Source organism: Lithobates pipiens, unplaced genomic scaffold, assembly GCF_037356315.1.
Source record: "Lithobates pipiens isolate NorthernLeopardFrog02 unplaced genomic scaffold, aLitPip1_a1.2 Scaffold_18, whole genome shotgun sequence".
NCBI lineage: Eukaryota > Metazoa > Chordata > Amphibia > Anura > Ranidae > Lithobates > Lithobates pipiens.
The window spans coordinates 93,973,692-93,998,173 of NW_027507758.1; the positions used below are offsets into that span (position 1 = coordinate 93,973,692).

Below are 24,482 nucleotides of genomic sequence, written 5' to 3' on the forward strand. Positions count from 1 at the left end.
GCCCGGTCTTCTGTCGCCGCTGTCGCCTTCTGGTCGCCTTCCGTTCTTCTTCTTGTTCTTCTTCTTCTCCAGGAGATGTTGACACGTCGCTCTCTCCGGCCGGAATGCCAGAGCCGCGCTGTGCGGCCACTTATATAGTGACAATGGGGCGGTGTCACATGGTATATGTCACATGGGTTGGTCACATGGGTTGATGTCACATGGGGACTATGACATTGTAAGGGGGCGGGGTCACCATGTGACCAACCCATGTGACATATACCATGTGACACCGCCCCATTGTCACTATATAAGTGGCCGCACAACGCGGCTCTGGCATTCCGGCCGGAGAGAGCGACGTGTCAACATCTCCTGGAGAAGAAGAAGAACAAGAAGAAGAAGAAGAACGGAAGGCAACCGGAAGGCGACAGCGGCGACAGAAGACCGGGCCACCGCCTCTAAAAGAGCTATAAGAAGGCGCGGTGGCCCGGCAGAAGAACGGAAGGCGGCGGCGACAGAAGACCGGGCCACCGCATGCAAAAGAGCTATAAGAAGGCGCGGTGGCCCGGCAGAAGAACCGAAGAGGGGGACAAGACCCCCGAAGTCGGGAGAAGAGGCCGGCGGCGGGGAGGAAGAAAGCCGGACTCCTCCGCTAGCAAAAGAGCTACAAGAAGATAGCGGAGGAGTCCGGCGAGAAGACCCCCGAAGACGGAAGACCCCCGGAGCTGTGCAATAAAATATTTTATCTCGTGTGTTGTGTTTTTTTTTTGGGTACTTTTATTTTACAGGTGAATGGGTAGGGGTACATTGTACCCCATACTCATTAACATAGGGTGGGGGGCCAGTATCCGGGGGCCCCCTTATTAAAGGGGGCTCCCGGATTCCGATAAACCCCCCGCCCGCAGACCCCGACAACCAACGGCCAGGGTTGTCGGGAAGAGGCCCTTGTCCTCATCAACATGGGGACAAGGTGCTTTGGGGTGGGGGGGCCGCGCGGCCCCCCCTTCCCCAAGGCACCCCCCATGTTGAGGGCACGCGGCCTGGTACGGCTCGGGAGGGGGGGTGCGCTCGCTCACCCCCCTTTCCTGGCCGGCCGGGTAGCGTGCTCGGACAAGGGTCTGTTGTGGACTTTGGGGGGACCACCACGCCGATTTTTTTCGGCGTTGGGGTTCCCCTTTAAGTCCATACCAGGCGGCGGGGCCCGCGACGTCTCCCTCGCGGGCCCCGCCTACCTGGAGACGCGCTCGAAATGAGCAGACTTTCCTCCGAGCGGGAACAGTTTGCTCATTTCGAAAGTGGCCTACACACGGGCGGACTGTCCGCTCAAACCAAGTTTCAGCGGACAGTTTTTCGGAATTCAGAAAAACTTTGTTCGTCAAACTGTCCGCTGAAACTGTCCGCTGAAGCCCCACACACGAGCGGACTGTCCACTGAAACACTGTTCAGCGGACAAAGTTGAGCGAACAGTCCGCCCGTGTGTACGCGGCCTCAGAATATGTAATGAACAAAATTTCTCAGTTTGGATGTCCTCAGCCTCTGGTATGACTTTGTACTGCAGTAATCCACATGTTGTATGTAGTGTCTGGACCGTGCCAGCTTGTTTTAGTTTGCATCTATTGATAGACCCAGAAGCATGGGTAGAAGTTTGCCTTATGACCACTCTGCATCAACAGCAGACTCTACCCAGTATTGCCTCTAGTTAATGGAATCTCAAAGCAAAATATTTGCAAACATCCATCTTATTTTTAATTATTTTAATATTCTTCAAGTGGAACTCTACTCTCTCAATCACCATTGACTATTTTTAATCCTTATGCTGCTATTAGGAAATAGATAGGAAAGTATATCAAATGGACTTGTTTTAAGATGGGTTCACACTTAGCATGCGGCTTACAGCAGGGGTCAGGTGCGTCCAGGGCTGGACTGGGACAAAAATTTGGCGCTGGACTTCGTCCAGACCGGCCCACTTTAATTTTGCAAACACGCAAAAAACAGTATATAAACTGTACGCAATTGCGCAAAAAGCCCCTAGAGAGCCCCCTTTACATCAGGGTCCCCAGAGAGACCCTCCTTACATCTGGGTCCCCAGAGAGCCCCCCACTTACATCAGGGTCCCCAGAGAGCCTCCCCTTACATCAGGGTCCCCATATAGCCTTCCCCTTACATCAGGGTCCCCAGAGAGCCCCTCTTACATCAGAGTCCCCAGAGATCATCCGCCTTACATCAGGGTCCCCACAGAGCCCCCCCCCTTACATCCGGGTCCACAGAGAGCCTCTCTCTTACATCAGGTTCCCCAGAGAGCCTCCGGCTTACATCAGGGTCCCCAGAGAGCCCCTCCTTACATCAGGGTCACGAGAAAGAGGGCAGGTAGTGGGCCAGGACCCTGTGGTTGGGGACTCCTGGACTGACTCGGGGCTATGGGCCCCAGATTCGGGGCTATAGCCCCAAAAGTCCCCCCCAGCGATGCCACTGGCTGTCACTGAAACCGGCCCACTGAGCCATCGGCCCACCGGGAAACTCCCTATAGTCCCTATGGCCAGTACATGCCTGGGTGCGTCCCCGTTTACCGTTTCAGCCCAAATTTTTTACTAAATTCGGACCTGAAATGGAAAAAAAAGACACACCGAGCTCTTGGGCAATTCGCACTGGAGATATGTGAACCAGCTCCCTAGAGACCTGGTAAAAATGTCCTGCTATTGCGAATTGGATGCGGTGAACCCATACTTAAACTTTTTTTCACATTTCTTTAGTTGCTTTCTGGTTTCCAAGCTTGGGCCAAAAGTGATGCCATACATCCATGGAGCCTTCAGAAGTTTTCTCAGCTAAGCACACCCTTCTCCATGCAGGCATGAGCTAAGGGCACATGGATTCCAGGAAGTAAATGCTACATAAATCATCTGACCTTACTCAAGATGGCCATGGCCAGAAATGCTAGAGGATGTTTTTTAAAGTGATTTCGCAGCAAAACAAAGCATGGAGACATGCATGGAAGGGGAGTTTGCTTTGAATATTAAAAATGAATTAAATAGCATTTTTGATTTGTTGTGCTCAGTTGCAGTATGGTTCCGCTTTAACCGTATTTCTTTTCGTGTTCCAGACAAAACCTCAAATTATGGTATTTCAATTCAATGACCTTTATCTGTATTGCAAAAGTCATTTTAAGGTTTGGCTAGTGAGAGGATTAATTAACTCAGTTGCTAAAATGTTTTAACTGCATTTGGATATATCACACTGCTTACAGATTTACAACGCCTCCTCCACTAACTGTGCTAACGTTTGCTTATCAATGCTTCAAGAATGCTGCTCTTAATGTTTCTTTGAGCCTAAGAAAGATCAAAATGTATCTTGAAATGAAGCAATTAATGCAGTTTGTAATTCCGCTCAGTCGGAGAGAACATTTATTAAAGAAGCCATCTTTTTCCTCTGGCAGATAAATAAAAAGTCAGGAACAGACAGACTGGGGCAGGAAGGTGACAATTGACCTGCAGGCTGGGATGATAATAATGATTTTACCCACCACAGGAGGTCAATGGCACATTACAAAGTCATTTTATGCTCAATAGATAATGAATTGCAAAATAGAGATATATTTGCAATTTTAAGACATACAATGTTATAGTCTCAAATTTTGCCAAAATGTGTTCTTTGCAAATCTCTCTATTGTTCATGCAGGCCAAAGCTTAAATACAGGGAGGTTTCTTGTAATATGAATGTAGTGTCAATTTATTTTAGTCCTGTAGCCTAGATATAGGTAATGTGGTCTACAGACTATGGATTCTATTGATTACTTTTTAGACATTGCAAACTTATGGAAAAGTGGTGTTGTTTGTTAAGACCATTCTGGACTAGGCTTTGGAAATGGTCTCTGTATAGGACTACAGAAAATAATAAGAGGTGTCTCCTCCCATAGTGCTGTCTAAATCTTACCTCTGCTAGCAGAGCTGAATTTACCATTGGGCACCGTGGCAGAGGCAAAAAAGGTGTTTTTTTTTTCTTTTTTAGCTGTCAACTACAGATCTTTCTCCAGTAGAAACATAGCAATTAATCTCCTAAAGAAAAATAGACTTCTCACTTTGCAAGTAAACTTACCACAGAGCTTTGCGAATGAGGTTTATCTCAACTGACCTCTATCATCCAACTGTTCAAGCAAACATGTGTTTGCAATTCTGTGTAAAGTGAAATTTCAACTGGAAAATGAACAGCCTATTTGCCTTTAGTAATCCTCTGATATGAGCTTATGCACATTGTCACAATATGCTAAACTCTGTAAGACCCCTTTCAGATCGTTTTCAGGTGTATTGCATGTAATGCACCTGAAAACAGTTCTCAAGTCACCCCAGTGTAAAAGCCAGCGCGCTTTCGCACTGAGGCGGTGCGCTTGTAGGACAGGGAAAAAAATTATACACTGCTACCACACCGCCCCTGCCCATTGGAACGAATGGGCCAGGGCACATCGCATCACAGGCACTTTTAACCCCTTTTTATCCTTTTCTTGAGTGTTAAAAGTGCCCTGCTACTGCCACGAAAAGCGTCTATAACAGCGGTAAAGTGCCGCTAAAATGAGCTGCGCTTTACCGCTATACGCTGGCACCGCCCCAGTGTGAAAGTACCCTTAGGACTACTAAATAAAGGAAATTTGTTTTGCCTCAAATTTTGCTTTATTGCAAGAAATATACCATATGACACCTTATATGGAGAATATGGCAACTTGCTGACTTAACAAGATCCACGCTAGAACCAGATTGAGTTACAGCATGGAGAAGCATTAAGCCATCCAGGATTTTTAAATGTATTAAAAGAACGAACAAAAGTCCTGGATGGCTTAACGCCAATGTAAAAATGCATTTAAAGCAAAAGAGAAGGCCTTTAAAATATACAAGGTTGAGGGATCATCATCAGCATTCAAAACTTTATAAATATGGCACTCATGGCAGGTGTCGTGGTAAGTGGACAATACACAACTTGTGGCATACCAAATTTGGTGTTTCTAGCTATAAGTGACCCCGAGATATGTGGCCCCAAATTCGGGTCGCAAAATGTAATTCTCTGCTGCAGAAAAGTACTTTCATATTGCCCATATCTGGGGTCGCTTGCTGGCAGGTGACGTGGCAAGTGGACAATCCACAACTTGGTCACATGGCACTCGTGGCCGGTCACATGGCACTCGTGTCAGGTCATGTGGCACTCGTGTCAGGCCACATGGCACTCGTGTCGTGGTAAGTGGACAATACACAACTTGTGGCAGGTGACGTGGCAAGTGGACAATACACAACTTGTGGCAGGTGACATGGCAAGTGGACAAATACAATACACAACTTGTGGCAAGTGCACAATGAAATACAGCATATGCACTTGCCTTGCGATCGACATCCGTGACTTCTTCAATCAGGCATGCTGACAACTTCATTGATACCATAAATATAAATGAAATAAGATGTGTGTGTTTTTTTGCACTGGTACACTGCAAGTATGAGAAGTTGATGTGACAGATGTATATAAGTAACTAACCCTCTTCCAAAATTTCTAATTCAAATAGAAACGATTAGAACAGAATAGAAAAAAAAAATAATAGAATAAAATAGACAGAATATACAACCATCTTCTGAAATTCAAATTTGAATAGAATAAATTTGAATTTCGAATAGTATGAATTCAAAATTTTAAATGAATTAATTTTAAATTTGGATAGAAAAGATTATAATAAAATAGAAAATAGACAAGAAAAATGATAGAACAGAACAGAATAGAATATATTATATTTTATTCTGTTCTGTTCTATTGTTTTTCTAGTCTATTCTTTTATATTCTATTAAAATCTTTTCTATTAAAATCGAAATCATTATATACTAAATTCGAATTTCGGAAGATGGTTATATATATTTCCGACATTTGAATTTCGTATAGAATGAATTCGAAATTGAATAGAAAAGAAATTAGAATAGAGAATAGACTAGAACAATAGAACAGAATAGAATATAGATACTATCTATTTCATTTTTAATTTTTTTGCAGATTACCAATTGTTTTAATAAGATCTCCTGCAGACTATTAGCATCTATTTCATTTTTTGAAGATCTCCTGCAGACTATTAGTATCCATTTCTTTTTTTCACCAGATCTCCTGCAGACTATTAGCATCTATTTAATTTTTTTGCAGATCTCCTGCAGACTATTAGCATCTATTTCTTTTTTTAGCAGATCTCATGTAGACTATTAACAGCCATTTCACTTCTTTTTTTTTGCAGATATCCTGCAGACTGTTAGAATCAATTTCATTTTTCTTTTTTTGCAAGATTACTATTTATTTCCATCAGATCTCCTGCAGTATATTAACATCTATTTCATTTTTTTGCAGATGTCCTGCAGACTATTAGCATCTATTTCATTTTTTTTTTTTTTTTTTGCATTAGAACAGCCATTTCCTTGAGATATAGATGCTAATAATCTGCAGGAGATCTGCAAAAAATGAAATACATGTTATTATACTGCAGGAAATCTGATGGAATTAAATAGTAATCTCCAAAAAAAATGAAATTGATTCTAACAGTCTGCAGGAGATCTGCAAAAAAAAAAAAAAGAAGTGAAATGGCTGTTAATAGTCTACAGCAGATCTGCTAAAAAATAGATGCTAATAGTCTGCAGGAGATCTGGGGAGAAAACAAAATAGATACTAATAGTCTGCAGGAGATCTGCAAAAAAATTAAATAGATGCTAATAGTCTGCAGGAGATCTTATGGAAACAAATAGTAATCTGCAAAAGAAATTAAAAATGAAATAGATAGTATCTATATTCTATTATGTTCTATTGTTTTTCTAGTCTATTCTCTGTTTCCATTCTAATCTTTTTTATTCAAATTTGAATTCATTCTATACGAAATTCGAATGTCGGAAAGAAATATATATATATTATAAAACCACCATCTTCCGAAATTCGAATTTAGTATATATTGATCTCGATTTTAATAGAAAAGATTTTAATAGAATATAAAAGAATAGACTAGAAAAACAATAGAACAGAACAGAATAAAATATAATATATTATATTCTGTTCTATAATTTTTCTAGTCTATTTTCTATTTTATTATATTCGTTTCTATCCAAATTTAAAATTAATTTACATTTTTTATTTAAAAATTAAATTTTTTTAATTCATACTATTCGAAATTCAAATGTATTCTATTTGAAATTTGAATTTCAGAAGATGGTTGTATATTCTTTCTATTTTATTCTATTAAATTATATTTTTTTCTAATCTTTTCTATTTGAATTAGAAATTTTGGAAGATGGTTAGTTACTTACTTATATACATCTGTCACATCAACTTCTCATACTTGCAGTGTACCAGTGCAAAAAAAAACACACATCTTATTTCATTTATATTACTTTTCTGCAGAAGAGAATGTCATTTTGCGACCCGACTTTGGGGCCACGTATCTTGGGGCCACTTATAGCTAGGAACCCCAAATTTGGTATGCAAACACAGTAAAACAAGCACTTTTCTGCAGCGGAGAATGACATTTTGCGACCTGACTTTGGGGCCCCGTAACTCGGGGTCACTTGGTGCTAGAAACTCCAAACCCCAAGCTTTCTGTTGGTGGTATTTGATCACCTCTGTGGTTATACAGCTACATAGTTTTAGTAAAAAAAATCCCAACAAGCAGATTAGCAGAAACACAAGATCTCAATTTTCTCCTCTGGCAGAACGGAAGTCTGCCTTGTTTACATAGGCAGACCGCCATTCTGCCTCTCCTCAGAATGATCAGTGGGAGCAGGTGTCCGATGGCGCACGCACCCCAGACCCTGTGCACAAAATCACGTACGGTACATGATTTCACACAGGAGGGCCACCCTGCTGCACTATATCTGTGTGGGGTAATCCAGAAGTGATTAAAGCTGATCTTCATTTAACTATCATTTGTAAATAGCTCAGTGCTAAATTTAACTAAAACCTGAAATTAGGCTTTTTGTGATTTTTAAAAATAAACATGTTTTACTTACATGCTCTGTGCAATGGTTTTACACAGTTGGCACTATATAAAACCTGAATAATAATAATAATAATACACAGAGTAGCACTGATCCTCCTCTTTTAGGGTCCCCGCTGGCCCCCCAGACTCCACCTCTACTGGGTGTGCCACCTTAGGAAGCCTCTTCCTATCGCAACAGACCTGTGGGCTCAAACCTAAACTGCGCTGCCTCTGCCCATAGTATAGACACAGACAGTGCAGCTTGGCCCCCCACCCCATGCTCCCTCATCCCAGGATTTGAATGAAAGCAGCAGGAGCAAATGGCTCTCGCTGCTATCAAACTGCTCTGTGAGGAATGCGAGAGTAAAGAGAAATGCTGTTATTGGGCACCATGCTGGATCAAGATCGGGCTGAGGTAAGTATAAGTGAGGGCTGGTAAAGGGAGTTACACACAGAAGAGATATTGAGATAAAAAGGTAAAAAAAACTTCAGCCTTTAGAACCACTTTAACCACTTACAGACCGGACCATTTTGCTGGTCAAAGACCAGACCACTTTTTGCGATTCGGCACTGCGACGTTTTAACTGACAATTGCGTGGTCATGCGACATGGCTCCCAAACAAAATTGACGTCCATTTTTCCCCACAAATAGAGCTTTGTTTTGGTGGTATTTGATCACCCCTGCGGTTTTTATTTTTTTGCGATGCCAGGGCGGCATTAAAGATTGGACGTACCTGTACGCCAATATGCCTGCCCGTGCCATTCTGCCGACATACTTTGGTGTGCGCCAGTCGGGAACTGGTTAAAACGCAACCCAATTTTTGTTGAGGAAAAAAACATTCCCCTCTGGGTGGTCTATGTACATTACAAGGATTATAACAAACCTTGTTGCAGATTCCTACCTTTTGTTATTCTGACAAAATCCTTGTGTGTTTGTCTGTGCCCATGTGGGAAAATGAATCTAATGGGAGTAGTTTCACAATTCTCAATTAGCTGTGGCACCTTCAAAGCACTAATGAGGAAATCTGCTGGGCCTGCATCCCTTTAGACGTGTTCCTATTGGGAGTATCTCACCAAAAATGACATGTTTGTTACAGGGAATGCCTGATATCTGGCTTGTATCTTAGTGTAGACCTCTGGTGAGCCAATCACACAAGCAGGAAATTATGTTTTTTGGGGGCATCCTGTACACATTCTGTGTACACCTTCAAGTAGCCATATTGCATTGGCTATTCATTTTCAGAAAATTACATTGGCTGCAGATTGAAAAGGAAAGGTCACTTTTAATAGCATTCTTTTAAAATAGGACTTGTGTCACAATTGTATACACTATTATTTTTTCTTTATTAAAAATAGGTGCACTAATCACTAATAATTAAATGGCGCAAAAGGGCATACAGTCCTCAAGTCTTAACGAATAAAATAAAAACTGGTGAAAACAAGTGTTTTTGAAAACTTATGAATGAGCAAGAATAAAGTTCAATCAAAAGATATATATACATATGAACGTACAACTGGAAGACCCTTTTTAAAAGGGATTGAGATACACTTCAGTACTTCAGTGTCCTTCAAATTTCCAAGACCATGAATCGCGATTATCCCATCACCACACTTACTGTAGTGAATGGATCTCAAATGCTTGAAGACAATCCCGACAGGCTCACCAGGAACTCTGTATTGATGGATATGCAGACATCCAATGGAAGGGCTCAAAGGAAGGCTCAAAATGTTGAAAGAAGAAGAAAGCCTCGTAGTGCAATACGTTTTAACAAGGGATTTTTATTAAAAAACACCACACACTTACATCAAGGCAACTGATAATCAGCAAAAAAACTACAAACAGAGCAGCGGACGGCACCGGCCTGCTTTAAAGTATTGACGTCTCAAAATGGGCTCCATCCGACGCATTTCCCCGTAATATGCTTTGACTGGGAAAGGAGACTATTTTTTCGTTATTTTTTATTCCCCACAAGCTTTTTTACCCTTTAAGCTTTGAAAATGAAAGCTAGATTTTGCAAAGCTGCTCCAGTTTTTGGTTGCTCCAGTCTTAGTAAATTCCCCTTCGCTATTTTAATAAAATGTCTTTAAGTTATTTCATATTCTTAATAGTGTATCTACCTGTTTTCTCTGTACCTCGCACATGTGAAAAGAGTCCATCCATTTGTATCTTGTTTTTTTCATGAGTGTTTGCTTGTTGCAGAGTGAGGGCGTTATTATTGTGCATGCATTTTCATGACTATCCAGAACTTTCACCATACTTCTGAGACTGTTTTATTTTATTTTACTTGACACAAAATTATACATTTTGATTCATGGTGTCCCTGAATATGAACTAGAATGCATATAAGTCAGGAATTTCAACTGCGCGCACAATTACAAAAATCTAAAAAAATATATCTAAAACCTATAACAGAATAATATGTATACACTATAACTAGTCAAAAATTATAATACAAAAACCCAACTAAGTGAATAATAAAAATATACTCTATAACTCATACAATAATCAAGTGTACAAAAAAATATATATATAAAATGCTCAAAAATTATATATAAGCAACAGTTCCTCATAAAGACGTATTCATGAGCATACAGTGGTAAAGTGCACAGAATTTTTGTGAACAATCAGAAATATTATGAATAGAGTGCTCATAAATTATATATAAGAAAACAGTTCTTCATCAAGATGTAATCGTGGGCATAACAGTCCAATAATCATAAGTGTTTCTTCTCAAGAAATCATATGCGGGTGCAAGAGAGAGAATTTCCTTCACCAACACCGTGCTGATAAATGGTAAAAATGCGCGCTTACCAAATCCCAGAATCAGAAAGGCATTTGATATCAGAAATCTTAGGGGTCATCACACAGGGACATCACCTCATTTTCACGTGGTTGGACCATTCATAAAAGGCAAGCAAAGACTCCCATAGCGTAAAACCGTAAACCAAAATCTTTTATTCCATAATAAAAAACATACTCACAAAGATAAAGGTCAAATCAGCGTTAAGAAAAGCCGGCCGGCAAAGCGAACGCCCAAATGTCACGTGATTTGCGTCAAGCACGTCAAGACCACCCTGAATGCATATATTGTAGATATTTTGTAGCATTTGTAGATATTTTTGTAGCAGTGGTTTTATGTCAGAATTTTAGCAGCAGTTGGGTATTGTTGGGTATTGTTAACTGCATGCTGGCAGCTGCCGCAGTTGTACTACGGCAGCATGGCTTGGCTGCGCGAAACGCCTTTATCTTACGTCGGTAGCATAAACGGCCACTAGGGGCTGATGCGATTGCCTGGCAGTCTCGATCACCGCCGGGCTCCCGCAATCACTCGGGGCAAATGGAGAACCGGCAGCAGTTTCCGTTTCTCTGAACAGTGAACTGACAGATCGTCTGTTCATACAGAGTATAGACAGCGATCTGTTAGTTTCCCTGCACAGTACCATCCCCCCTTCAGTTAGAACACAAACTAGGATACATATTAACCCCGCCCCCTGGTGTTAACCCCTTCACTGCCAGTGACATTTTTCCAGTATCAATGCAATTTTAATTGCACTGATTGCTGTATTAATGCCAATGGTCCCAAAAATGTGTCAAAATTGTCTGACGTGTCCGCCATAATGTCGCAGTCACGATAAAAATCACTGATCGCCGCCATTACTAGTAATTTTTTTTTTCATAAAAATGCCATAAATCTATCCCCTATTTTGTAGACGCTATAACGTTTGAGCAAAGCAATCAATATACGCTTATTGCGTTTTTTTACCAAAAAAATGTAGAAGAATACATATTGGCCTAAACTGATGAAAAAATGTTTTTTTATATATTTTTGGGGGATATTTATTATAGCAAAAAGTTCAAAATAATGCATTTTTTTTCAAAATTGCCACTCTTTTTTTGTTTATAGCGCAAAAAATAAAAACCGCAGAGGCGATCAAATACACCCCCCCCCCAAAAAAAGCTCTATTTTTAGGACAAAAAGGACGTCAATTTTGTTTGGGAGCCACGTCTCATGACTGCGCAATTGTCAGTTAAAGCAAAGCAGTACCAAATTGCAAAAAGTGGGCTGGTCTTTGGCCAGCCAAATGGTCCGGGGCTTAAGTGGTTAAAGACTAGACAGCACAATGTATAATTACAGTTGTTTGTTGTCATGTTGTCAACAACTTAAAAAAAAAAACTTTTGCAAAATGTTCTACTTATGACTAAGTAGAACTGAAGCTCTGTGACGCATCTGATATTTTTCAGATGTTAAAATAAACTATCATCATCAATCTCTTGCTTACATAATGGGTTTCCTGTGTCTCAATGCAAAATGGAAGTGATTACACAAACACATTACATTAAGCAGTCTCTTTGATCGGGCTTTACACTATCAGCATAATTTGTTTTTTTTTGCTAATATACTGACGAAAATTAGCTTTCTGAAGAAAAAAAAAAGTATCAATGGAATAAATTGATTACTGCGTCACATTTAAATAATACAGGATATAAAGCGAACATTGTGAATCTCATTGTGAAATAATTTTTAATGGGTCTTTTACTGTGTGATGATTATTTTGAATGTAACTTAATTGCCATGTGAAAGAAAAAAAATGCAACCGCATTGTGGACCTTAAAAGCAACAGCTTCTTGTAAATAATGTAAAATTGGACTATTTTCTTCCACCTTATTATGTAAAAGAAGCTGTTGCTTTTAAGGTCCACCATGCGGTTAAAAAAAATTTTCTTTTGCATTACAATTCAATTGCATTCAAAATAAACATCATACAGTACAAGACCCATTAAAAGTTATTTTAAAATGAGATTCACAATGTTTGCTCTATATTCTGTGATATTTTTGCATGTAAAGGGCCCCTTCTTACACCCAGTGCAGTTTTACATTCTTATCTGACAATAATTCCATGATTAGTGAACTGACTGCATACTCTGGGTAAACCATACAGTGTCTGTTAAAACTCTAAGATCAGTAATCTTTGTGGACCTTCAGTGTGCTCCTCTGTGAATGCTCGGGTCCTGCAGCATCAGTACCCACTTTATTTGGTTTGGGCAGACAAATGTGATGGGACGGAGATCTTTGCCAAGTAAAGGAAGTGTGCACTGATGCTATACGACCTGAGAGTTTGAATAGGAGCCAATGGCAGTGGGCAGAAGAAGCGAGTAATCTACCTGCTTGGTGAGTGTTGGTGGAGAGAACATAACCAACATGGCTTCCGGAAATTGTTACTTTTATCTGAGCTGGAGTCTTTTATATACAGCTGGAATTCTGCTTTTGGAGAGGACTTTGTTGCATTTATAGTGCAGTGTTATAGGCAGACTGTGTATGTAAGTTTGGGCCTCTTTAATCTAAACCTGTACATCTTACCTGTGCTCCCACATGACAGCAGTGGAGCCTGGTGATTGGGTGTACAGGCACCAATTGCTTATTTTGTGGAGAACCGGGGGGGGGGGGTGTCAAGTGTTCCCCCATAACTGGAAGTAATGATTCTGCCAATGGATCACAACAGGAAGGAAGGCTTCTTGGAGTCCCTGCAGTAGAGTAAAAGTTGGGCAAATTGCCAGTTCACTCTAAGGGGTGGATTTACTAAATGCAAATTCACTTTGTAAGGGAATTTTAAATTTTCAAGGGAATTTTCCATTTAGATTTCTGAATGTGGCTTTGTGTGAATTCTGTAGGCATATAAGTGGACCATGTTGGAACTTTCCAACATCATGGATCCTTTTCCTTAAGGCATAAACAGCAGAGGTCGATGTTGTGGCAGGACACCAGCAATAGCTTCAGGACTATGATCCTGTGTGTCAAAATGCAAAGACTTAAGGCTCTGGATTTGGAAATGGTGACTGCTTCTCGAATCTGCTTTGTGGAGAGTATAGTGTATGCGGCAGCAGCTCTGCTCCTGTGACATTTTGGTGAGGGGAAAAATCTCTGTTGGTGATTGATATCTAATTGTACCTAATCTATGCTGGAAGAGTGAATGCTGGAATTGGGTTGCCTACTATGAATATCAGAGATACTTTTTTCCATTTTACAGTATACTGAAGCTTCAAGAGTTTGCACAGATATTTGATTTAAAGTGCTACTAAACCCACAATCCTAAAAAATCTGTCTGTTTATGCAGTAAAGCATGTTTGCTATACTCGCTGTGGAATCTAATCCTCTGCATTGTGTAAAAAGGCTGGGATCCTATGTTCTCTGATCCTTCCCTGCTTCCAGAGCCCCCAATCCATCTGATAGTACAGAGCCTTTGGAGTCACTCTGCATGTGCCCAGTTTGTTGTGCATTACTGGAGAGTTTTTTTATTTTTCCTGGTGAGGTACATGTGACCAGCAGCACAGGGCCAATCAGAACTGTCCAGACAGAGGGTCAGGGGACAGGACAATCTGGGGAGTATGAAAACTCCTCCTACAAACTTTAACCAGTGCTCTGCTGGAAACTAATAGAAGTCACAAGACTTCTTTAACTGCTAATGAGAAAAGTTATTTAGCAGTTTATTTTCTCTAAAATTGAATTTTTATGCTCTGTATTAGGGATGAGCCGAACACCCCCCAGTTCAGTTCGCAGCAGAACATGCGAACAAGCAAAACATTCAAAACATTCAAACACGCGATATGCAAGTTATTGTCATAAAAAGTGTTTGGGGGCCTGGGTCCTGCGCCAGGGGACATGTATCAATGCAAATTTTTTTTTAAATGGCTGTTTTTATTCGAGAGCAGTGATTTTAATAATGCTTAAAGTGAAACAATAAAAGTGAAATATTCCTTTAATTTCATACCTGGAGGTGTCTATAGTATGTCTGTAAAGTGGCCCATGTTTCCCATGTTTAGAACAGTCCAAGAGCAAAATTACATTTCTAAAGGAAAAAAGTAATTTAAGTACTCACGGCTATAATGAATTGTCGATCCCAACAATACACATAAGTCATTGAAAAAAATGGCATGGGATTCCCCCAATGAATATTAAGGGAAACCCCGAACCAAAATGTAAAAAAGAATTGTATGGGGATCCTCCAAATTCCATACCAGGCGCTTCAGGCCCTTCATTGGTGCAGGGAATCCTGCACCAATTTTTTTTTCTAATGGCATGGGGGTCCCCCTAAAAATCCATACCAGGCCCTTCATCCTCTCAGGTGACAGATCTTTTATAACTTAGGGTGGGGCCACGCGGTGATGTCGCTGGGTGACCCCACCCCCTCTGATGCACGGGGACAACCCTATGGCTTACCTGTAGTGTCAGAGGGGGCAAGGTCACCTGGTTACATCAGAGGGGATGGGGCCTGGTTACGTCAGATGGGCCGGGGCCCCGCCCCCCTGACACTACAGGAAAGCCATAAGGATGTCCCCGTGCGTCAGAGGGGGCAGTGTCACCCGGAAATGTCACTGTGTGGCCCTGCCCTCAGTTCTAAAAGAGCTGTCACCTGAGAGGATGGTCATTATAGTGGGTGCCTCCCATGTCATATTTTTTTCTTTTTCGGTCGGTTGGCGGAGCAAGAGAAGAAGAAGATGACTTTGTGGGGCAGTTTTATTTTATTTTTTTAATAAAGGACTTGTCTCCAGGCTGTGTCATGTAATTTTGACAATTTTCACACTTTTTTGTGAAATGGTAGGGGTAAATTTTTACCCCGTTACCATTTCACACAGGGGGGGGCAGGATCTGGGGGTCCCCTTGTATAAGGGGGCTTCCAGATTCTGATATGTCTCCTGCCCGCAGACACTGGGCAATGGTTTTGGGGATGAGGCCCTTGTCCCCATCAACATGGGGAAAAGGTGTTTTGGGGGGTACCCCAAAGCACACTCCCCATGTTGAGGGCATGTGGCCTGGTATGGTTCAGGAGAGGAGGCGCTCTCTCATCCACCCCTCTTTTCCTGCGGCCTGCAAAAAAAAAGGTCTGGTATGGATTTTTGGGGGGACCCGCACACCATTTTTTTTGTGTGTGGGGTTCCCCTTAAAATCCATACCAGACCTGAAGGGTTTGGTATAGATTTTTAGGGGGACCCCCACGCCATTAGAAAAAAAAAATTGGTGCAGGGTTCCCTGCACCAATGAAGGGCCTGGTATGGAATTTGGAGGGACATCCACGCAATTTTTTTTAACATTTTGGTTTGGGGGTTCCCTTACTATTCATACCAGACCCGAAGGGTCTGTTAATTGACTGTGGGGGAATCCCATGTCGTTTTTTTCAATGACTTTTATGTGTTTAGCCGGACCGACAATTCATTATGGCCGCAAATACTTTTAAATTACTTTTTTTCCTTTAGAAATGTAATTTTGCTCTATTCCAAACATGGCAAACATGTGCCACTTTACAGGCATAATATATATATCACCCAGGTACAAAATTTAAACAAATATTTCTCTTTTATTGTTTCACTTTAAGCATTATTAAAATCACTGCTCCCGAAAAAAACTTATGTTTCTAAAACTTTGTTTTTCCATTGATAAATGTCCCCTGGAGCAGGACCCAGGTTCCCAAACACTTTTTATGACAATACCATGCATATAAGCCTTTAAAATTAGCACTTTTGATCGCTCCCATAGAGCTTTAAAGGGTGTTCCGCGGCTATTGGATTTGCCACGAACACCCCAAATTGTTCGCTATTTGGGGAATAGGCGAACATCCGATGTTCGAGTCAAACTTAACGTTCGACTCGAACATCGGGCTCATCCCTACTCTGTATACTGTGAGAGACCAAATATAGTGAATGTAGGGTCCTGGGTTTAGTAACACTTTAATATTGTAGATCACAGCCAAGGGATCCCATACTGAAGCATGCATAGGCCGTCAAAAAATCTACTTGCAAGGGCCCAACACAAATATACAATTATTTACACAAAATAGATTGATAATATAAAATAAATACCCAGTTCCAGTTGTCACTCTTCTACAATATATCATAGATTAGAAAATGGAAGATATTATTTCACAGAATTCACATTGGTTTGACGTATTGATATTGTTTGCGGGTGGTTAAGGTACTGTTTCCTTTTTCTATGGAGGAAAGGGGAAGATCACTAAGCAACCATAAAGATTTTCAAACAGGGAAGAAAATCTATGCATACTATTATGAATGCTTTTGACAGTTCTTATCATAACTCAGGAATTAACCCTGCATGGTTCAATAGCTGAAAATGATGCAGAAATATATATTGTAGCTTTGTATGAAAATATCAGGCTGACTTGGTAACAAAATAGTAGATTCATAGTCCTGTAGCCGTTGTGTTCAGGATTATAGCAATCAACTTTGTATTATTATTTTGAATGATTTAGGCATCCAATACCTCAGTTACAATTGCACTTTACATGTATTTTTTTTCCTAATACTTTTATTGAAGATTTCGTGTAATTACAATTATGCAGGCACAGCATGAATGTTCCACTGTAAATGACAATTTAAGTGACAATACAAACAAACTGACAACATTGAAAGTGTCAAGGATGGTAAAAGCTCAATAAAAGCAATATGTGTAGTTTAGTTTCAGTGTAATCTGCTATCATATGACACTTTCAGGGTCAATATTACCGGTGTGACCAGTTTTGACAAGATTGAGTGGTAGATGCCAGTGTAAGCTGTCTTGTGTACAATTTTAGTTCAGTTTTTGTTGCATAAAACACTGAAGTGGTTGTATATTCTCCCAGTTATTTTCACCCACCTCCTTCCATTTAATTGTACATAAGGAACTACAGAGCAACAAGTGATCATTAGTAAATACTATGCTGCATCATTTGCACAGTTGGACCAAGCAGGGAAAAATCAAAGGCGCTTTTCATGCAGAAAAAGGTAGAAAAATAATTTTAAAATCTGGCTCAAAGCTACATCAGACAAGTAAATATGCTATGCACCACTCTGCTCAAAATGAATACATTTTCTTTTATGTCAGCTAACTCATAATCAAATATACTACCATGCAAAATGTACTAACTTATAAATATATAAGGAAGTGCTAAATAAAAGTAAAAATATAATTTGGATAAAGAGCTAATAAGTGTCCATATAATAAATACATTCAAGTGACTCAAGCTTATAGAAGTGGGCCAACAAAAACTGTGTTCTGTCACATCAATGTAAATTGTTGTTTAGATCCAATTATTGGGATAATAAGCTTTGCAGACAATAAGCTATTCTTTGGTACTCCATGGATAATTATAAGCTGAATAAGTAAAAGCTCAAATAGGTAAATGATAGAGAAAAAAATGATACAAACAAAAGAAAAATGAACGTGCCTGGTGAAATCATTTGATGAAAATTATTAAGAACAACCATATATTTCACATGTGCCTAGTGCCAATAGTACTACATAACACACACCAAAAAACAGAATTCTAGCAGCCTAGCTTTGAATGTTGAAAAAAATGGTACTCTCGCGCTGTGTGATTACCATGAGCACAAACACACAATCCACGAACGGCGAGCTCGTATTCCTGCGTCACTTATAGGTTTTCCCTTGAACTCAATCCCGATGCATATCGTCATGCCCATGTGACAGTACGCGTTGGGATTGAGCTGTAAGCAAAAACCATAAGTGACGCAGGAATACAAGCTCACCGCTCATGGATTGTCTGTCTGTGAACTATTTTAAAAAGTGAGTGTACTAGCTCTGCATTTTTAGTAATAAACGGTTGTTCCAAATGTTATTACACTATCTGGGATCTTTCTTCCATCTTAACCATTGGTACTGAGGTAACCACATAGGAGGCTATACCCAGCAAAGAGAACCTACACCAAATCCATTAGAGAGGGACCCCACAAAGAATCCCTGGAGGCTATCTTGAGCATTTAATCCAGATACATGCTGTTACCTTACAACCGTAAGGTAAGAGGCTAGTGCACATTGAGGTGCCATCATTTTTGAGGGACTTGACACCAGCCATTTCACTCACTATTTGGTGAAGGGAATCATCATTCATCATATATTACCAGTTGGACTCTTATTATTAACCATTTCATTGTCATCTTTTTGTTTGTCATCCTTATTTTTGATTGATTGCTGCGGTTGTTATTTGTGCCCAGTTGTTTACCTTGGTGTACCCTTTTGTTTGCGCTGTTCACTTTATTACATCGCAAATGCTCTTTTTCTATCAATTGTTTTCATGCACCTTATCCTGTTCATTTATCCAATCACTTTATTTGATGCATTGTGATTTGTACACATCCACAATATTTGCAGTTGCACTTTAAAATTTGACATATTAGTTAATTCATCAGTCAACCGAGAGTGCAACATCATCACTATTTTATTTAGCTTTGAATGTTGCAACTGCTCGTATGGCTTGCAAAACATGATGATATTGTCCTGTCCTGATGTGACATCATATTTCTATCACATTGTTTCCTGACAACATAGCATGCTGTACTAATATCCCCTAGAGAACACATTTACTGAGTGGCAAGAATCAAGGTACATTGGGTCTGATAAGATCACAAACTTATTTCAGATCATATTTATGTAACTGAAAGAAGCTTGTGTTAGCATTTGTACATGAGCACAACTGGTTTGCTTCAGAAATGCTTTTAAGATGATTCTCACTTGCTTATGGGTTATTTTTGCAATTCACATCAGACTCGATTTACCAATCCATAACACATGGGTTATTTGTCATAATGATTGTTATTACCAGCTTGGTGATTGTTATTTATTTTCTCATTCTTATTGCTGAAAATTGCAATCTTAGTGAACTGAGCCTACTGACCTGTATAGCCAAGAAATGTACATAAGCCTTCACAAGTCACCTTTTCCTCCATTTGTAGTAGTACTGACTAAAGGGGGCCTAATTTACAAAAGGAGTATAACATGTTTGCAAGTGAATTTTCACTAAAATTAGGAAATGTGGTAAAAATTTATTTTGCAGAGAGAATACTCATGTAACATGCAAGAGTAAGGTAAAACAATATATATTTTTGCCTGCACATGGTTGGATAATGGCTGTCAGAAGAGCTTCATCTCATTTATTGAGAAGAAAAACTCCCTCAAAAAGTGAGAATGCAAAAAAAATTACTTTTACTTTGTTTAGTTTGTTATCACTGGGCTTTTGGGCTACCATTTATAGGTTTTCGGTGGGTTAAAAGTTTTAATCGGGCAGTAGTGTTTTTTTATTTTATGCGTTTTATAACTGTTTCTGTTTTATTTCAGCCTTTGAGTCTCTTCCCCTAAGCTTTGGCCCAAATACCAGTTATGTGCATTTCATTAGTATGGAAAATCCCTGTGTATTTCCTGTGTGGTGCTTTATCTATAAACCTTTGGTTGTAATTGACCAGGTAATGTTATGAAGGCTCCTTCTCAGGAGGCCCATATTTTAGATTAGATCCAGTGCTGCTACCCATACAATACATTAATAGAGCGCATGGGTGCTCGATCTGCAGTCGCACAGCTGAAGATAATTGTCTATAAAAGTGATCCGTACAACCGACGATGCTCTGAAATTTTATTAAGAAAATTACAGTGTACACATCACAGATACAGTACCTTGACGCATTTCAGCCTATATGGCTTTAATCACAACTTAATAACTTATGATTAAAGCCGTGTAGGCTAAAAAGCATCAACGTACTCTATCTGTGACTTCTACAACAAGCTTTTCCTAATAAAACAAGATTTTAGAGCAGCATCAGTTGTATGGATCACTTTTATGGAGATATTTCAGATTATTGTTACTGAATCCAAATGATTTTTCCCAACTCCTCTTAAAAGATCACACTTTTGCTTCATGATGTTGGTCTGGAGTCCTCCGGCAGCGAGCTGGTATGCAGTACTTGATCTGTATCTCTGGAGAAGCCTCTTCCTCTTTCCTGGCTAATGCTGAAAGTGGCTCTCTTCTCTGCACTAAACAGCTTGGCAGAAAATTGATCTTAAAGAAACTGAGTCCATACATGCTGCTGTGAATGTGTATCATGGGTGATGGATTTCATGGTTGACCCCCTCGGTGAATGCTGCATTTTTCATCATGAGGTGATTAGACATTGAATTTGATATTTTTTAGACTGAAATGATCAAAAAACAACAAATCAGAAGTTTTCAGCCTTAGGGGGATCCTCTTCCATGAAACATAAACAGCAAAAGTTGATGTGGGGATGGTGGGATGCCAGCAATAACTCCAGAACCATAATCATATGTGGCAAAGTGCATGGACTTCAGAGCCCTGGATTTGGTAGTGGTGACTTCACTTCTTCTAAAGGAATTCACTTGGTGAAGACTATAGGATGTGGAGCAGCATCTCTGTTCCTGTTACATTTTGGAGAGGGACAAAATCTCTGTTGGTGATTGATGTGTAATTGTTCCTCAGTATTAGCCCCATGGCCCAGTTATCTTACCAGTCCAGGTTACATGAATAGTATACAGCTGGTTGTAAATTTGATTGGTAACCTGTGCTGCAGTGGATAAGGATCCCAGAATGTTGGACACCACCTGGAACAAACCATATGAGTTGTTGTAGTTAGGAAAAATAGAAGTTCAGCGGGTCACAGCTTCATTCAGAATTGCCCCAAATGCCTGGAGACACACTGTCAATTGAAAGACACCCCATTGCATTGCAGGCTAAGATTCAATTAAATACCTAGTAGTGTGTTTATGTGATTTGTTTGCTTGTATTTGTTAATCACAGGTTTATTATTATACATTGGCTACGTATTTCTTTTTTCTGATTTGCGATGTTAATTTAGACTGATATTTTTTTTTTTCATATACAGTATATTATGACTGATTACTGCAAAAATATCCCTACATTATATTAGTATTTTCGATTTGCTGCTGAAACATTTACTCTCTGCTACATTCAGAGATGAAATTGCTTGCAAATTTTCACAATTAATTAGGTATGTGAGTCCTTTTCTAATGAAAAGATGCTTCAGGAAGAATCGCTGTAATTGTTCAGTTTGTGATGTTGCATCTGTTTCCATAGGTTGAGTATAAATCTGCAAAGATGTATGAGAATTATTAGAAACTCAGTGCCACTTTTTGTTAACCCCATTATATATACCCCTTTTCAAGTAGCATTTTCCTGGTTTGCTGTTCATATGTCATTACACTGTTTAGAGCAGTATTGGGAGCACAGGCAGACATGATGACATGTCCTCAGTGGGCATGTCAATGACAGCCTGGGCTCACAGGAAGGGGCTTAAATGATGTTGAGTATCTTTCCACTGAGAAGATTGGTGACATTTTGTAAGGGGGGGGGGGGAGAAGAAGAACTGCGGAGGACAACTCCAGATTAAAAGTATCACAACCGTAACTTCTTTTTTATTTTTATCTTGCTTGGCCCTCATTTTTTTTATACAATTTAAAAAGTAGAGTTGGGATTTAAATATTTGCCCTAATTGATTACAGGAATCTGAACTTGATTGCTGTGCGTAATTGCACTGTGCAAGTTATCACAAGGTTTTCTACTGTTTGTCTGAATCAGCTAGAATACATTTTTTGTATTGTCACAACATCCAGTGGAAAATAAAAATCATTTAATTTCTTTGGTGGTATATGAGATGTATTTCCTTGTGTGAGTTCTTTAAAGCAGAACTTTACACTAACCTTGCTTTTTTTTCATTTTGGATAGAGTAAAGGGAGGGTTATCATCCCTATAAAGTTTATTTTTTTCCATCTGTGTCCCATTGGGAAGATTTACTTTCACTACCTGTCCCATAGCCAAACAGGATCTGTCCCTGCAAATTAAGGGATTTTTTTTGGGGACCTCAGGTCACCAGAACGAGTGTCCCCATTGTAAGATTATGCCTCTATTACTTTTCTGGGGACAACCCAAACTTCGGGATGTTCTTTTACTTTCAATGATAACAGTAAACAGGACAAATAGAGAGGGTGAATCTCCTTAAAAAGGGTACAGACAGTAACAAAAGCTGACAGGTGTTCTAATCCAACTCCCCTCTATCTAAAACTGAAAAAAAAAGTTCTGCCTTTAGTTGTACTTTAGGCTCGGTTCACGGTAATGTGTTTTTTCATGCTTTTTGCTTTTTTCAGAAATGCAGGACATTATTTTTTTTTTTTTTTGGCCTTTGCATTTTTGGAAAGGGTCAGGGACTAATGTAAATGCAAAGGACTGCTTTTTTGCTTTTTTTGTTTCAATAGAATTCAATGGAGAAGCAGTAGAAAAGCATGTAGTGCGTTGTTGATGTGTTTTGCATTGTTTAATCTGCCCAACAACAAATTGGCCAAATAAAAAGCAAAAAAGAATCAAAAATGCAAAACACATCAAAAACACGTCAAAAATGTTCATCGGAAAATGCACAAATCACAGCAAAATGCACTAATGAAACACTCAATAACAACATTCATAGGTGTAAATTGGGCCTTAATGATGATTCTGACTACACTTCTACTGCTACTATACTAAAGCTGTCACAGCAGGCAATTCAAACTGAGTGTATGATGGAAAAATACACAACCAGAGTTTACCTTCAAAGAGAAGTGAGGGCTGTGGTACCTAAACCACCTGTTTTTTTTTTTTTTTTAAGTGATGATTTCAAGTTAATTGATAGACTGTAGTGTCATAAATAATATACAGGATCAGCTCACATACCGTTAATAAAATTATTACAGCTATAAAGTCCAAAGTCACAATTTTAGACAACATTCACTAAGTATTAGCAGTACTTTCTGTGTATTACATTTAAAATAGGAGCACAGAACAGAAGAAAAGTCTTCAAATCAAAAACAAAAGAAAAGTTTGTGTTTTAGATAAACTTTAATGATTTTTAAAGGTATAGATGACTGTATTAGCGTCTGGGGTTAAACTAAATTTCACCAGAAATGTCTGCTTCTGTTATGTGTCATCAAGTTTAAATTTATTTTTCTTGCCGTCTAAACCAATTTTCTTTTGCCGGCTCTTCCTAATCCAGATCTTTGGCTAGGCTTAGTTTAACTTGTTCAAGAGCCGCACTATCTACTCCGAGGCTGGGGGCAGACATGATAGAGTCCATTTGCTCACTTTATGTTAAGACACCCAATCACTACTAGAAGAGTGGTGCAAGTTTTCATACCATTTTGCTAGCAGTTTGGTTCTAGGTATACAGAGATTGTAATTACATACCTGTTGCTGGTCCAGCTCATTGCACTCCTGCAAATCAGTCAGAAAAATAAATGAATCACCAAACTCTGGGCTGCAGAAACTTTTCTTAGTTAAAAATATTATCAGGGGTCATCCCTGGTCTGTTTTGTGCTGAAAAGCTGTTATTGAAAGAACAGGATAGCAACAAGAAGGACCTTGCAGGGCTGCAGCCTAGATTTTTTTGAACATACCGTATATACTCGAGTATAAGCCGAGATTTTCAGCCTCTTTTTTGAGGCTGAAAGTGCCCCCCTCGGCTTATACTCGAGTCATCGCTGTCTGCCCGCTCGATCAGCGTGTCGAGCAGACAGACAGCGGCCATTCTATAGTTCAAAAGCCGCGCCTCCGGCTCCGCCTTCGCCTGTGATAGGCGGAACACTGAATTTCCCAGCAGCCTGTGTTCCGCCTATCACGGACATCGTATCATCCTCGTACTACGGACGAGGATGATACGATGTACGTGATAGGCGGAACACAGGCTGCTGGGAAATTCAGTG

The 24,482-nt window shown here is 39.8% G+C and overlaps 1 protein-coding gene and 1 pseudogene across 7 annotated transcripts in view; one reads left to right on the forward strand and one right to left on the reverse strand.

Moving 5' to 3' along the window:
• Positions 1 to 24,482, forward strand: part of MACROD2 (mono-ADP ribosylhydrolase 2) — a 3,459,957-nt gene that overhangs the window by 1,989,780 nt on the left and 1,445,695 nt on the right. The gene's annotated exons all lie outside the window — the stretch shown is intronic.
• Positions 20,574 to 21,456, reverse strand: LOC143989401 (stabilizer of axonemal microtubules 4-like; annotated as a pseudogene).